Source organism: Mauremys reevesii, linkage group 17, assembly GCF_016161935.1.
Source record: "Mauremys reevesii isolate NIE-2019 linkage group 17, ASM1616193v1, whole genome shotgun sequence".
Lineage (NCBI taxonomy): Eukaryota > Metazoa > Chordata > Testudines > Geoemydidae > Mauremys > Mauremys reevesii.
The window spans coordinates 13,122,800-13,140,059 of record NC_052639.1 but is presented as its reverse complement, the minus strand read 5'-3'; positions in this window follow the sequence as shown (position 1 = coordinate 13,140,059).

Below are 17,260 nucleotides of genomic sequence, written 5' to 3'. Positions count from 1 at the left end.
GGATCTTGAATGTCATACATTGAATGACATCAATAAAGTGCTCTTAGATGAGCTCCAGTCCAAGAAGTGTGCACAGTAATTATTCAGCCAGTATTTGAGGAGAACTGCAATGTTAGAGAGAATCATGAACTGCTCAGAGACCACTAATGCAGAGAATCAGCAAAATTTGTCAAACATATAACTGGTTATGACTTATTTACTTGGTCTTAAAAGAACAACAAGGACCTGAGTCTCCTCCTGTCAATAACCCCTGCTCAGACAATCAGGATAGAGACTGAGGATGGGAGGCTGAGGGTCTCACCAGAGAGCTAAAAGGATGGCCCAGGTCACTGGCGGGGATCACTGCCCCAGCACTACTGCAGCTCCACAGTTTTGGGTGGACCTCCACAGTGAGAGCTGCCGAGCACTCCCCACACACACACACACACACACACACACACACACACACACCTCTCCTGGTGTTGGGAGGGAACAGGAGAAAGGACAAAAGAAGCAAGAGAGGAAGAGAAAGGAGGAAGGGATGGATGGAGGAAAAGTTGAAACTAAAAGGACAAACCCTAATGTCCCCAGTGATTCTAAGGGACAAAATCCCAGGTGTGGAATAAAATTCTGCCTCCTTAAGATCATGTTTTCCATGAATTCAACTGTCACCAGAATGATCAGACCGAACAGTTTCAAACCTCGAGGAGGCTCTAACCCTCTAAACAGGGACATCTGTTTTCTAGTAAAATCACTAAAGGAAGGAGAAAACTCAAAGAGGTTCCTCCTGGCGCTCACGTCCGTGAACCTGAATACTCTCAGTCCTCAAAGAGAGACCTGGAGAAGGAGACTTGCTGAAGCAAAGCCACAGGGTCTCTGAGGTTTCCTGGCCCCTCGCCCCTGTCCTGCCTGGCTGATGTCAGCATCTCTCTGTGAGGTCACCACCTCCCCACCACCTTTGGCCAATAGTCTGAGGTCCTGCAAAGGCCTTTGTGATGTCACTGCCACACCCCTCCTTGCTGGGCTAATGTCCTGCCCTGGCCAGGCACTTTGGAGGTTTGAGCTACTCCCTGTGGATCACCCCACTCAAGGAGCATTCGTTCTAGGAAGCAAGCCGGATAGACAGGAAAACATCAGACGCTGCTCCCAATGCTACACGTAGTTTTTCAGAAATTAGTTGACTTTATGGCCAGAAGAGACCATTAGAGCATCTAATCTGACCCCTGCATATCACAGGCCTCCTGTATGACACAAGAGCTACTTTGGGGGTAAACACATTCCAGAAAGGCATCTAGTCTTCAAGAAATGACGTCACGAGATGGAGAATGCACCAATTTCCTTGGTAGCTTGTTCCTGTGGTGAATGATCCTCACTGTTGAATATTTGTGCCTTAATTGTAATATGAATTTGTCTCTTTTCACCTTCCAGCCATTGGGTTTTTTAATGCCTTTCTCTGCTACATTAAAGAGCCCTTTAATAGCCAATCTTTTCTCTCCATTAAGGCACTTCAACGTTTCAATGAAGTCACCTTTCAATCTTCTTTTGAGAAGCTAAACAGGTTGAGCTCTTTCAATAGCTCACTAGAAGGCATTTTCTCCAGCCCTCAGAACATTTGGTGGCTCTTTGCTGCCTCAACTCCAATTTCACACCATCTTTTCAAATGAGGACACCAAAACTGGAGGCAGTATTCCAGTATCAGTCTCACTGATACCATGTCACCTCCTGTGACGTTCTTGACATAATCTGTAACTGTATAGATCACCGTTGCCACCACTGTTCTATATTTGCAGCCAATATTGTATAAAGGTGGTCACATAAAGGGTCTATGGAGAGGTGATGATTGGCTGATTATAATTATGCTATCTCTAGATTAGTATCATTTTTGTAGTTGACATTATGAATATTGGCTCTATGCTGCCTGTATTTCAAACTTGTGCTATGCTTCTGGGAACACCCCAGCCAGACAAATTGGTGTCAGCTCTGCTAGCCTGCTTGATGGCCCATTAAGGACCATCAGCTATACAACTGACCCATTGAGAGAAGGCAGATATGCCTTGTGGCTCAGCAAGGTGTGCAGGGACCTGCCTATGGACAGAACTCTAAGGTTTTTCTATGTCGTGTGCTGGATAGAGTGTCCTTGGGACAAAGAAAGCAAAGACCACATGGCAAGAGACTATAAAAGACTGATGCCTCATCTCCATCTGGTCTTCAGTCCTGCTTCATACCTCTGGAGGGACTTGGCTACATACTGAAGCTCTGTACAAAGGACTGAATGGCCCATCCCAGTTGTGGATGTACTCCAGAGACTTGATTTGAACCTGCAGTTTATTCCATCACTGCTACAAGCCTGAACCAAGAACTTTGCCAAAGTACAAGTTTTGCCCAGGCACCGTTTCCTAACGCTGGTTCTTGGTAACATTTCTTGATGGGGGGGGGGGGAAGGGGAGAGAGATGAGGCGTTTTCTCTCTGTTTCTTTCCTCTCCATTTTCTGCTCCTTCCTTCAATTCCAGAAACCTCCCTTGTGTTTCAGACTGTGCAGTGACACCCTCCCCACCCCAGGACTATGGAGCCTTTGGAGCAGAAAGATCCTAGGAGCTAAGGATGAATCCAGGGGTGAGTAGCTGGCAGGAGGGAGAATGTAGAGAAGGGGGAGTCATTCTTACCCTGCACTCCCAGAAGAGTTGCTAGGACTCCTTCCTGCCAGCTACTCACCCCCCCACCCAACAAGAAATGAGGCATCAGTCTTTTATAGTCTCTTGCCATGTGGTCTTTGCTTTCTTTGTCCCAAGGACACTCTATCCAGCACGTCACATAGAAAAACCTTAGAGTTCTGTCCATAGGCAGGTCCCTGCACACCTTGCTGAGCCACAAGGCATATCTGCCTTCTCTCAATGGGTCAATTGTATAGCTGATGGTCCTTAATGGGCCATCAAGCAGGCTAGGCAGAGCTGACACCAATTTGTCTGGCTGGGGTGTTCCCCAGAAGCATAGCACAAGTTGGAAATACAGGCAGCATAGAGCCAATATTCATAATGTCAACTAAAAAATGATACATATCTAGAGATAGCATAATTATAATCAGCCAATCATCACCTCTCCATAGACCCTTTATGTGACCACCTTTATACAATATTGGCTGCAAATATAGAACAGTGGTGGCAACGGTGATCTATACAGTTACAGATTATGTCAAGAACGTCACAGGAGGTGACATGGTATCAGTGAGACTGATACTGGAATACTGCCTCCAGTTTTGGTGTCCTCATTTGAAAAAGATGGTGTGAAATTGGAGTTGAGGCAGCAAAGAGCCACCAAATGTTCTGAGGGCTGGAGAAAATGCCTTCTAGTGAGCTATTGAAAGAGCTCAACCAGTTTAGCTTATCAAAAGAAGATTGAAAGGTGACTTCATTGAAATGTTGAAGTGCCTTACTGGAGAGGAAAGATTGGCTATTAAAGGGCTCTTTAATGTAGCAGAGAAAGGCATTAAAACCCAATGGTGGGAAGGTGAAAAGAGACAAATTCATATTACAATTAAGGCACAAATATTCAACAGTGAGGATGATTCACCACAGGAACAGGCTACCAAGGAAATTGGTGCATTCTCCATCTCGTGACGTCATTTCATGAAGACTAGATGCCTTTCTGGAATGTGTTTACCCCAAAGTAGCTAGTGTGTCATACAGGAGGCCTGTGATATGCAGGGGTCAGATTAGATGCTCTAATGGTCTCTTCTGGCCATAAAGTCAACTAATTTTTGAAAACTAAGTGTAGCATTGGGAGCAGCGTCTGATGTTTTCCTGTCTAGCCGGCTTGCTTCCTAGAACGAATGCTCCTTGAGTGGGGTGATCCACAGGGAGTAGCTCAAACCTCCAAAGTGCCTGGCCAGAGGCAGGACATTAGCTCAGCAAGGGAGGGGTGTGGCAGTGACATCACAAAGTCCTTTTGCAGGACCTCAGACTCTTGGCCAAAGGTGGTGGGGAGGTGGTGACCTCACAGAGAGATGCTGACATCAGCCAAGCAGGACAGGGGCGAGGGGCCAGGGAAACCTCAGAGACCCTGTGGCTTTGCTTCAGCAAGTCTCCTTCTCCAGGTCTCTCTTTGAGGACTGAGAGTATTCGGGTTCATGGACGTGAGCGCCAGGAGGAACCTCTTTTGAGTTTTCTCCTTCCTTTTAGTGATTTTACTAGAAAACAGATGTCCCTGTTTAGAGGGTTAGAGCCTCCTCGAGGTTTGAAACTGTTCGGTCTGATCATTCTGGTGACAGTTGAATTCATGGAAAACATGATCTTAAGGATGCAGAATTTTATTCCACACCAGGGATTTTGTCCCTTAGAATCACTGGGGACATTAGGGTTTGTCCTTTTTGTTTCAACTTTTCCTCCATTCCCCCCCCCTTTCTCTTCCTCTCTTGCTTCTTTTGTCCTTTCTCCTGTTCCCCTCCCAATACCAGGAGGGGTGTGTGTGTGTGTGTCTGTGTGTGTGTGTGTGTTGCGGGAGAGTGCTCGGCAGCTCTCACTGTGGGAGGTCCACCCAAAACTGTGGAGCTGCAGTAGTGCTGGGGCAGTGATCCCCGCCAGTGACCTGGGCCATCCTTTTAGCTCTCTGGTGAGACCTCAGCCTCCCTCCTCCAGTCTCTACCCTGATTGCCTGAACAGGGGTTATTGACAGGGAGGACTCAGGTCCTTGTTGTTCTTTTAAGACCAAGTAAATAAGTCATAACCAGTTATATGTTTGACAAATTTTGCTGCTTCTCTGCATTAGTGGTCTCTGAGCAGTTCATGATTCTCTCTAACATTTCAGTTCTCCTCAAATACTGGCTGAATAATTACTGTGCACACTTGTTGGACTGGAGCTCATCTAAGAGCACTTTATTGAGGTCATTCAATGTATGAAATTCAAGATCCGACGGTTAATTTGAAAATCAGGGCTCTGGGGGTCCTATTCCCAATTCAGCCATTGACTGGCTTTGTGACCTAAGACAAGTCAATTCTCCTTTCTCAGCCTGAGCGTCTCCCTCTTTCAAGTAGGGATAATAATGATCCGCTCCTACCTACCTCAACACACTCACTCTTCCCAACACACACACACACTGTCTCTCCACACACACAAACAGTCTCCCACTGCAGCTGAAAAGCAGCTGGCAATCTAGTAGGATGACCCAGGAACAATGGGATAGAGAAACCTGCATCACTGAAAGTGCAGCCACAAAGACACCACACACCAGCTTCCCCTAGCTGGCAAGAATCAAACCTCCACAGAAAGATCCCTATGGTATCGTAGGCCAGCTTCCTAAGGCTTCAGCCTCAACCACTTAACACTGGGCCTTTCTACACTCTGGTTCTGTTCTAACGGAAGGATCATTTCCAATTGTTCGCTCAGACCAGCTTGCCCAGCACCCTCACTGCTGTGCATCTCTGTATGTGTGGCCATGGCTGAACAGCAAGAATTCCTGCCCATTTCCCTTCTGGCTGGAGCATGCTTAGAGTGAGTTTGTGGTTAATGATGTTGCTGTAGATTGTTGGCTTCCTGCCTTGGCAATTCAGACAGTTCCTTTTCCCAACATATCTCCAGTACAGCAGTCCCTGGCTGGGTCTCCTGGGCAATGGAAAACATAAGAACATAAGAAAGGCCGTGCGGGTCAGACCAAAGGTCCATCTAGCCCAGTATCTGTCTACCGACAGTGGCCAATGCCAGGTGCCCCAGAGGGAGTGAACCTAACAGGCAATGATCAAGTGATCTTCCTCCTGCCATCCATCTCCATCCTCTGACAAACAGAGGCTAGGGACACCATTCTTACCCATCCTCGCTAATAGCCATTTATGGACTTAGCCACCATGAATTTATCCAGTTCCCTTTTAAACATTGTTATAGTCCTAGCCTTCACAACCTCCTCAGGTTAGAAGTTCCACAAGTTGACTGTGCGCTGCATGAAGAAGAACTTCCTTTTATTTGTTTTAAACCTGCTGCCTATTAATTTCATTTGGTGACCTCTAGTTCTTGTATTATGGGAATAAGTAAATAACTTTTCCTTATCCACTTTCTCAATGTCACTCATGACTTTATATACCTCTGTCATATCCCCCCCTAGTCTCCTCTTTTCCAAGCTGAAGAGTCCTAGCCTCTTTAATCTTTTCTCGTATGGGACCCTCTCCAAACCCCTAATCATATTAGTTGCCCTTTTTAACTTTTTCTAGTGCTAGAATACCTTTTGAGGTGAGGAGACCACATCTGTACACAGTATTCGAGATGTGGGCGTACCATGGATTTATATAAGGGCAATACTATATTCTCTGTCTTGTTCTCTATCCCTTTTTAACGATTCCTAACATCCTGTTTGCTTTTTGATCGCCTTTGCACACTGCGTGGACATCTTCAGAGAACTATCCACAATGACTCCAAGATCTTTTTCCTGACGTTGTAGCTAAATTAGCCCCATCATATTGTATGTACATTTGGGGTTATTTTTCCCAATGTGCATTATTTATCCACATTAAATTTCATTTGCCATTTTGTTGCCCAATCACTTAGTTTTGTGAAAGCTTTTGAAGTTCTTCACAATCTCCTTAACTATCTTGAGTAGTTTAGTATCATCTGTAAACTTTGCCACCTCACTGTTTACCCCTTTCTCCAGATCATTTATGAATAAATTGAATAGGATTGGTCCTAGGACTGACCTTTGGGAACACCACTAGTTACCCCTCTCCATTCTGAGAATTTACCATTAATTCCTACCCTTTGTTCCCTGTCTTTTAACCAGTTCTCAATCCATGAAAGGACCTTCCCTTTTATCCAATGACAACTTAATTTACGTAAGAGCCTTTGGTGAGGACCTTGTCAAAGGCTTTCAGGAAATCAAGTACATTATGTCCACGGATCCCCTTGTCCGCATGTTTGTTGACCCCTTCAAAGAACTCTAATAGATTAGTAAGACACGATTTCCCTTTACAGAAACCATGTTGACTACTGCTCAATAATTTATGTTTTTCTATGTGTCTGACAATTTTATTCTTAACTATTGTTTCAACTAATTTGCCCGTACCGACGTTAGACTTACCGGTCTGTAATTGCCAGGATCACCTCTAGAGCCCTTTTTAAATATTGGCGTTACATTAGCTAACTTCCAATCATTGGGTACGAAGCGATTTAAAGGACAGGTTACAAACCTTAGTTAATAGTTCCATAACTTCACATTTGAGTTCTTTCAGAACTCTTGGGTGAATGCCATCTGGTCCCAGTGACTTGTTAATGTTGAGTTTATCAATTAATTCCAAAACCTCCTCTAGTGACACTTCAATCTGTGACAGTTCCTCAGATTTGTCACCTACAAAAGCCAGCTCAGGTTTGGGAATCTCCCTGACATCCTCAGCCGTGAAGACTGAAGCAAAGAATTCATTTAGTTTCTCATAATGACTTTATCGTCTTTAAGCGCTCCTTTGTATTTTGATCGTCAAGGGGCCCCACTGGTTGTTTAGCAGGCTTCCTGCTTCTGATGTACTTAAAAAACATTTTGTTATTACCTGTGGAGTTTTTGGCTAGCCGTTCTTCAAACTCCTCTTTGGCTTTTCTTATTACACTCTTGCACTTAAGTTGGCAGTGTTTATGCTCCTTTCTATTTGCCTCACTAGGATTTGACTTCCACTTTTAAAGGAAGTCTTTTATCTCTCACTGCTTCTTTTACATGGTTGTTAAGCCACGATGGCTCTTTTTTAGTTCTTTTACTGTGTTTCTTAATTTGGGGTATACATTGAAGTTGGGCCTCTATTATGGTGTCTTTAAAAAGGGCCCATGCAACTTGCAGGGATTTCATTTTAGTCACTCTACCTTTTAACTTTTGTTTAACTTTTGTTTAACTAACCATCTGCTTCCTCACCTTGGGGAACAGGGGCAGAAAATGCTTTTTAAAAAGCCTTTTGAAAAGTAAAAAGTAAAACAAGCCAAGCAACCCCCTCCCTTGCTTTGTGCTGGGTGCCCAGCTGTGGGCTTGTGTGTGTGTGTGTGTGGGAGGCTGGCGGGAGAGGTGTTCTGAGCACACTCCGGTCAGGGAAGGGGTGGAGTTGGCCAAAGGGGCAGGTTGAATCTTTAGCAGAGAATTCCTTTCTCCATTGTGTTAGCTAAGCGTTGCTGTTAAATGTCAGCCCACAAATGCGGCATTTGAAACAATCCGACTCTAAATCCCCCACCCTCTCAGTTGCTGTAGTTCTCACATCCTCTGCTCTTGTGATGTCACCACATGACATAGTGTCTTATTCCCATAGTGTCCTGTAGGTTAGACAGGAATAAGGTTATGAGGTAAAAACTGAAGCATAACTCCATCCCTTCCTCCTTTTGACTTCGGAAAAATAAATCCTGTCGCCTCCTCAGTCCCAACCCAGCCCCACCGGCGCTGCTGCAGCTTGGAGACAGGAGCCCTCTCATCTGGCCCTGAGCTGCTGTGGGAGAGAGGGCTGGAGGGGCAGTTCTTTCTCCTGGGGCAACCTGCTCCCCAATCTCCTCATTCCCAGCCCCACCCCAGAGCCCTCACCCCCTGCGCCCCTACCCTCTGCTCCAATGCTGAGACCCTCATTCCCAGCCCCACTCCAGAGCCTGCACCCCCAGCCGGAGAACTCACATCACTGTGCCCCAACCCCCCCCCCCGAGCCTCTCCCACACTCCAAACCTTTCAGCCTCACCCCTGCCACACACCATCCATGTGCAGAATGAATTTTGTAAGGAGCGCAATATGCAGGTGATGTGTCACACCTCACCTCCATATTTGTGCCCAAAACAAAATTCATTCCACACATGGACATAACAAATTAGAGGAAACACTGCTCCTGACTTTCAGCCTCTCTCTCACATCTTGAATTTCACACATTGAGTGATCAGAATAAAGTGCCCTCAAGTGAGCTAGAGACCAACAGTGGTTCATAGTAATTATTCAGCAAGTATTTTAGAAGACCTAGGACATTACTGAAAATCATGACCTGCCAAGAGACAATTAATGGAGAGAAGCAGCAAGATTAATTCCATACATTGGATTGGTTGTGACTTATTTGCCTGATTTGAAAAGAGACCAAATTGACCTGAGTCTCCTTGGTGTCGATAGCCCCCTGCTCAGCCAATCAGCACTGAGACTCTGAGTGGCAGGAGGCTGAGGGGTCTCACCAGATGTCCCAAAGGACGGCCCAGGACACCATCAGAGGATCACTCTCAGACCCAGACCCACCTCTTGGTGAGGACCTCCCGCAATGAGAGCAATACCCCTCCCCTGCCCGCACTCCAGACCCGTCCTCCTAGGTAGAGGAGGAAGCTGGAAAAGGGAAAAAGAAGCAAGAGAAGAGGAGAAAGGAAGGAGGAAGAGGAAAGAAAAACCAAAAGGATACACCCCAATGTCCCCAGGGATTCCAATCATCAAAACCTAGGAGGAAATCAAATTCTGCCACCTGAAGCCAGCGCTGTCTGTGCCTAGAATGCTGCCTGTGCCAGGTGGATCAGACGGAACAGGTTCCAAACCTCTCTGAGCCTCTTACCTTCTCAAAGGGAAGTTTGTTTTCGGCACAATCAGTGGTAGGAAAGGAGAAAACTCCACAGAGGTTCCTCCTCATGCTCACAACTCTGAATCCTAATTCTCTCTCAGCCCTCGAGGAGAGACCTCGCGAAGGAGACTTGCGGCAGCAAACCTGGGAGGTCTCAGAGACTGGCCTGGCCCTGCACCTCTGTCCTGCCCGGCTGATGTCGGGGTCTCTCTGTGAGGTCACCCCCTCCCAACACCTTTGCCCAATAGGCCGAGTTCCTGCAAAAGCCCTTTGTGATGTCACTGCCACACCCACCCCTCCTCAAAGCTGATGTCCTGCCCCTGGCCAGACTCGTTGAGTGTTTGAGTTGTTTCCCCTGGATCTGAGGTTGCCAACTTTCTGACCCAACAAAACTGAACACCCTCATCCTGCCCCTTCACAGAGGTCCCGGCCCGCTCAATCCATCTCCCTCCGTCGCTCGCTCTCCCGCACGCTCACTCACTCCTTTTCACCGGGCTGAGGAGGGCTGAGGAGAGTCCCCTTTCAACTGGGTGTTGTCGGGACAGACCTGGGAAGGAGGCTGCCTGCCAAACACCTTTAAGAGGAGCCGTCCCTCCCTGTCAGAAGATCGTCTCCCTCCTTCAGTTCAGTGACCGCCTGAATTGTTCCTTGTCTCGGCAGAGCCGGAGGATTGAAAGCAGCAACGTCAAACCCCTGTGCAGCTAGCAGGAATGGACACAGACTCTCCCTTGTATCTCAACAGATATTTAGTTTTACTCTTGGTAAACTACAAGGCTAAAGGGCCGGCCGTGGCACCAGATCTAAGGAATGAAATACAACACAATCATCATCGTTATGCCCATCATTGCCGCTTTAACCTTCCGTTGTCTCTCTCTGACCACCGTCACCCTCCGTCAGCTCACTGAGATTGCCACACTCATTGCTTCCAACACACACCTGATCTCCAATTTTGCAGCCAAAAGAAAAGTGATAGGCTTTCTTAACCATAGTGTTTATACTGCACTTTTGTGATGTAAAGTCACCTCACCACAAACATAGCACAAGTTATCTGCACTGTTCACACAAGTACGAGGCATCTCTGCTCACTTTGGCTAAAGAGAAATGGGTCCCTTTGCAAAATCAAACACTGACAAATAAGAGAGCAAGACACTGTATGATTTCTAGAGCTGATATAGGGCAATTGGTTCAGCTTCATTATGATTGCATCATCCATGACTTCTAGGAATAACATGATGCAATTCATATCATGTATGAGGCAATACCAGCTTCAGATTGTATCCTTCATTGTTTTGCCTAAAAGCAAGTACTGTCCAGAGCCATTCATAGATTTATTCATAGATCCAGTCAAAGATGTATTATAGTCATTACTGGTTTAAATTGAGATCCCGTCCCTTTATAACTCACTTATCCTCCCCCATTCACAAGTCAAGGGTCATAAATACTGACTCAATAGCATATCTTGAAAACTAGAGCCAATCAAGAATTTTAAGCATCATTTTCGTTCTCAGTGACCCAGAATTAGTAAAGTTGGACTCCATTTATTTCAGAAGCATTTTGGCTGTAGAGCAGTGTAACAAGCCTCTCCTAGCTGCCTCCTGGTGGGGGGAGGCTGGGGAGCTATGGGGACCTGTTTGAGAGGGTCACTAGTAGCAGCGTAGCACAGGAGGTGTCCTATCGGGTTGAGTCATTGCAGATGATGATGTAGTGCAGCAGACCCCCGTTTTGCCAACCGTGCATTAGGCAGCTTTCCATGTTAAGCGAACTCCCAGTGCCCACAGGTGCAGCAGCCGGCGATTTGTCCTGTGGCCGCTAGGTGGCGCTGCAGCCTCGCACTTTCCCGTTCCCCCGGGTATGGGAAGGTTTGAGAAGGTGAGCTGGCTCCACCCGGCCCCGGGGAGATGCCGTCAGTGGGGTCTGCTGTGTAAGGGCTGAAAGTCAATTTTACTGGCATTTTATGATCTTTCAATCATGAAGGGAGCAACTGCTTACCTGACTGAAGCATCTTATCTCGTTTCCAAATTGAAGTGTCTCCTCTTTGTGTGCGAAGAGACAGTTTAAGGGGACGCCACAAACGGGAGATGCTTTTGGTTTGGAAAACAAAATATTTTTGCAAAGATTTTTCATCCAAATTGATTTAGGATTAATGGGGTCAAATTCCATGCTGTGCCCTGTGGCTTTAAGGCATTGGAGAACTGCTGAAGAGGTTAAAGGCCGCAGAGCTGGGTAGCTGGGTGTGGGGCCTCCAAAGTTATTGTGCTCTGGTGAGACTGAGCAGTTGTGGGGATTGTGCAAGCTGTGGTGTTTACATGCACATAGAAAATGTAATGAAACTCCATTTTTAAAACCACTCATGTCTGGGAATGGAAGAGAAGCTCTTTGAAATAAGTGTCCCCTTCATACTCTTCAAGATCACTGGCTCCAACACTCAGCTGCCTCAGGAACTCAGTGGTGGTGCATTTGAGGGTGGATCGAGAGGTTTCTGGTTCTTGTCCTGCTGCTCTCTTACATGTCCTATTTTTATGTTTTCTTTATTTTCAGTTCCTTCTCCTGTATGTTCAGGAGTTCTGCTGAACAGGGACGTGAAATGAATTTAATCATTCAGTATATTCCTGTTAAAATGTACAAACACTGAGCAAAGCTGTCCATCAGCTGAAATCCATTCCAGTCCTCTGAGGTGGTAGTTTGTTTTCATTCTTGAAACAAAGATAGAGTACGACTGTAGATGTGCAGGTCCTTGTTCTCCACGAGCGATGCTGTGCAGAAGAAGAAGAACCAGTGGCTATCAAGTGGACACTAGGGAGTTTAGACTTGCCTTCCAAGGGAGTATTGGGGGCAAAGACATATCTGGCTTCAAGACTACGCTTAATACGTTTATGGAGGATGGTATGATGGGCTAGCCTAATTTTGGCAATGAATTTGGCAATTGATCTTTGATTCTCAGCAGGTAAGTATGCCCAGTGGTCTGGATGGGATGTTAGATGGGTTGGGATGTGAGTTACTGCAGAGAATTCTCTCGTGGGTGCTGGCTGGTGAGTCTTGCCCACATGCTAAGGGTTTAAGTGATCAGCATCTTTGGGGTCGGGAAGGAATTTTCCTCCAGGGCAGATTGGCAGAGGCCCTGGAGGTTTCTCGCCTTCCTCTGCAGCATGGGGCACTGGTCACTTGCTAGAGGATTCTCTGCAGCTTGAGGTCTTCAAAGCACAATTTGAGGAGTTCAGTAAGTCAGACATAGGTTAGGGGTTTGCTATAGAAGTGGATGGGTGAGATTGTGTGGCCTGCGTTGTGAAGGAGGTGGGACTAGATGATCATTATGGTCCCTTCTGACCTTCGAGTCTATGAGCCCATGAGACCATGGGAGGGTGGGGAGGAGCTGTGAGGCCGGCGGGTGTGTGCGGTGCAGGGCATTTGGAGTGTGGGGGCTGCTGGGGGGCCGGTGGGTGCCTGGGATGCTTCTGCTGCCCCAGCCGGGTCTGTATGGGGGAGAGATCTGCATTAGCCCCCTTTGTGCCCAGCTCTGGGGGGCAGGGAGGGTTCGGACTCTTTGCGGTGGCTGGAGCCAGCCGCTGAGCCGGAGCCTGCCGGCAAGGGAGAGACCTGGGGGAAAGAGCTGCGGCTGAGCAGGAAAGTGAGTCTGGAATTCAGCTCTCACCGCCCCAGATCTGCCGCTGAGGCCAAAGCAGAGGTTCTTTTGGTTCAGTTCTTGGGTAACCTGCATTGAGCTGTGCGCTCATTGCTTACAATCCCTTCAAGCCTATCTTTGCATAGTTAATCAATGTGTGTTCTATTTCCCCCTAAAACTCTTCGTTTTGCTAGATGTGGTTGGGGCACCTGCTCAGGACCAGAGACTGGTGCATGATCCTCTCCACTTGGAGGGAGGAGCAGACTGGGTAATAAAGTGATCCCGTCAGGCTTTTGGCCAGGGCAAGACGCTGCAGCACTGGGGACCTAGGCTGGGGAGCTGGGGAGAAGCTTCCTGGTCCCTGCAGCTGGGTGTGTCCCTGCCTGTGCAAAGGTTTGTGTGAGTGCAGGGACGGAAGCGAGCTGCATCTTCTCCCAGCAGCAGTGTGAGAGGGAGCCCAGGCTGGGGAGACAGAGAGCTCAGCGGTACCCCAGCTCCAAGTTGCACCCCGGGGGGCCTTTAAACGTTAGGAACCATCAGAGTTAAGGTGACGTTTATAAACTTTGTGCAGTGCTGTTGTGCATGCGTGTTATGATACAGACTCATAAGCGTGGCCTTGGGGTGAATTCTCTGCCCCCGACAGCCTGTGAGCGCGAGGAGGAGCCTCCTTGGGGTTTTCCCCTTTCCCACGGCTAATTGAGTGAGAAGACAGACGTCCCTGTGGAGCAGATAAGAGCCTCAGAGAGGTTTCATGTTGTAGCACCTCAGCTCCTACCTATTACTTGGGAACAGCTCGGCTCCTACCATTTTCGGGGCATTCAGAGAAATGGACCCCTGAGCCCCAGAAGGAACTGCAAGGGAAGCCCGGAGCTCTCACTTCAGATGCCAGGCAGAAGCCCTGAGCCCAGGTACCCAGAGTGCCGTCAGGAGTTGGGAAGGGCATGAAAGTCCTGAGCCCAGTGCCCCAGCCCTGGCTGCAGCCACAGGGGGCCAGAAGCTCTGAGTCCGGGCACCCAGAGATGTGACTGGAGCAGAAGCTGCCAAGGCCAAAGCCCTGAGCCCAACACCGGGCTGATGCAGCACACTCACTTCTGCATTGCCTCTGCAAGTGCGTCTGATATCCCCACGGAGAGGAAGTCCTGTCCCCAGCCGGGCAGAGAAACAGCTAGGAGGCCCCTACTGGGTTCTCCTGGCTGGGGTCCAACAGGACAGGAGATCGGATTTCACGGGGCAGGGCTAATTCGATCTAGCCAAAATGGCACAACAAGAACCAATGGCTGTCAGCTGAAGAGTAAAAATTTCGTAACCTTTTAATCATTTTTGAAAATCCTGACTTTCTTTTCCTAATTATTTTTGGTTTATTTTATTAATGAAAGCAAACTTAAGTAATGTTAAATGAAGGGTTTTTGGTTTGTTACTTTCCTTATTTTTTCTTAATATATAATAGTTTTTCTTTCTATGTACTGTTTAAACAATGAAGCTCTTACTCATCTGTTCTTTTCAATATATATTTTATTGCCATTCTTATCTTTGTGAAGGTCCCTTTTTCACCACTCAATCCTGTGTTTATCAGAGAATTGAAAGTAATTAAATTAAACTGTATTAAAACAAAACTCATTTTATGCAACTTCAGTTTCCGCTAAAGTTCTAAGCTATAACCCTGAATGTGCAAGGAGCAGATAAACAATATCCAAGAAAAAGAGCTGGAATTTTTCATCTTATTTTCACCTAGTCCTTACTAAGGAAAGTAGCAAACAATTGCCCTTTGTAAAGAAACACTGCACCCTACTACAGTACAAACTCAAATGAGCACAGCAGGAGGCTATCGCGGCTATCCACATCTGGCCCTGTTTCTTTACAAACTTCCTTTCTGTAATGATGCTCTGGTAATAAGGGGGCAATCAGTCATCAAAGGTAGCTCTTGCCATGGTAGCCAGGTTGTTATTCATTCTCCGCAAGTATGCAAATGAACTGGAGGGACGGGTGCTGAGTGGTGGATCCTCTCTGATGTCACAATGCTACTGCTCAGCCAGCACCAGGTAGCAGCTAATGTGCAGTGTGTATGAGGGGAGGAGGGGAACAGGGTTTCCCAGGGCTCCTGTTTCCCCAAATTTCCTAAAGAAGACAATAACCTAACTACATAGAACATCATTCATGTGGCTCTTCTGTGAACCCTGTCCAATGTGAGAGCATCTGTCTCAAACTGTGGACACCAGAAGTGGACACAATTTTCCAGGAGTGGTTGCACCAGTGCTCAGTACACAAATATGGAACCTCTCTATTTCTACTTGAGATTCTGCTCTTTGTATGGCTCCAAGAGTCACATTTGCCCCTTTGGCCACTGGGAACTCATGGGGAGCTGATTATCCCCCATGACCCCAAGTCTTTTTCAGAGTTGGTGGTTCCCAGGTTTGAATCCTCTATCTTGTACACAGAGCCTATATTTTGTCTTACTTTCTACACAGGTGATGACTTCTTTCGACAAAATCTAAACACAGAAATGAAAAAAACTCACAAAGAATCTCCTCCCCACCAATCCCCTTGGTCCCCACAGAGAGACAGTAAAGATGGAGGCTTGCTGCAACCAGGCTACAGGGGTCTCCGAGCTTCCCCCTGCCCCATCCCTGTCCTGCCTGGCTGTTGTCAAGGGAGCTCTGTGAGGTCACATCCGCCTCATCGTCTTTGCCCAATAGGCTGAATTCCTGCCAAAGGCCTTTGTGAAGTCACTGCCACACTCACCTTTCCCTTGCAGGCCTGATGTCTGCCCCTGGCCAGCCCGCTTCGATGTTTGAGTTGCACCCCAAGATCTCCCCACTTGGTCATTATTGATTCTGGGGAGCAAGCAGGCTACCCAGTAAAACAGCAGAGTCTGTTCCTCACCCCACAATGAGTTTTTCACAGAGGTGTCAGTTGAGAAACAATTTGATGGCCTAATCCGGCCTCTATTTCTCAGGCTATGAAATTTCACACACTTAGCACCATATTAAGCCCAATCGCTTGTAGGAATTCACTAAAGGCACCTTCCAGAATGACAACAAGTTGTGATGTGAGGATAGCTGGAAACAGAGAATCCACCTTTCCCTAGGTAATTTGTTCCAGTGGCTAGTGTCTCTCACTGTCAAAAATGTGTGCCTTACATTTCATTTGAATTTCTCAGGCTTCAGCTGACAGCCATTGGTTCTTGTTGTGCCTTTCTTGGCTAGATTGAATTAGCCCTGCCCCATGAAATCCGATCTCCCCGTCCTGCTGGGAGCCCCTCAGGCAGGAGCACCCCAGTAGGTGCCTCCTAGCTGTTTGTCTTCTGGATTTGGGACAGGACTTCCCTGTATGGATGCTCTCCGTAGGGATATCAGGTGCACCTCCAGAGGCAGTGCAGAAGCAAGTGCACTGCATCAGCCTGTCATTGGGATCAGGGCTTTGGCCTTGGCAGCTTCTGCTTCAGCCACATCTCTGGGTGCCCAGGCTCAGGGCTTCTGACCCTGTGGCCACCTCCACATTTGGGAATGTCTTGTAATTTCAGAACGGTTGGTGGCTCCTTCCCTCCAAGCCCAGGTCTGAAGGCAGGACGGCAGTGAGGGTGGCAAGGCTGTGACTCTCCTACAACAACCTTTGAACTCTTCCACTCTTCCATTTTGGTGGGGAAGACAAAATGGAAGAGTGGAAGAAGACTAAAGAAGACAATAACCTAACTACATAGAAAACGCATTAATGATGATGCCACACACATGATAATTAGTCTCTGAAATTTGATTCAAGTCTCGCATGGCTTTTTTAGAAACAAGGGTTCCAAAAAAGGAGAGACCTTGTAAAACAGAAAATGTTGATGCTCTGATGTATTTGCAGTTGTGTTAAAATTGAATACTGTGACGTTACATGTTGGGCAGCGTTTCTGTACGTGATTGCATGCTAGGCAGCTCAGTAAGGCAGAACAAACTTGGGACTTAGCACCAGTCAGTCAGCAGGTACCCAGTGAGTTGTGCCTCTCTGTTATAGGCAGTAGCCTATGTTCTCTCCCTCTGATTTTGGGGTTCTTATGTGCTATTGTTCTGGTCTTAATAAACAAATTGACAAGATATTGCAAACTTTCAGCAAGAATATTTTATGTTTTCTCTAACTTGTCTGCTTGTGTGCCACAAAACAGAAAAG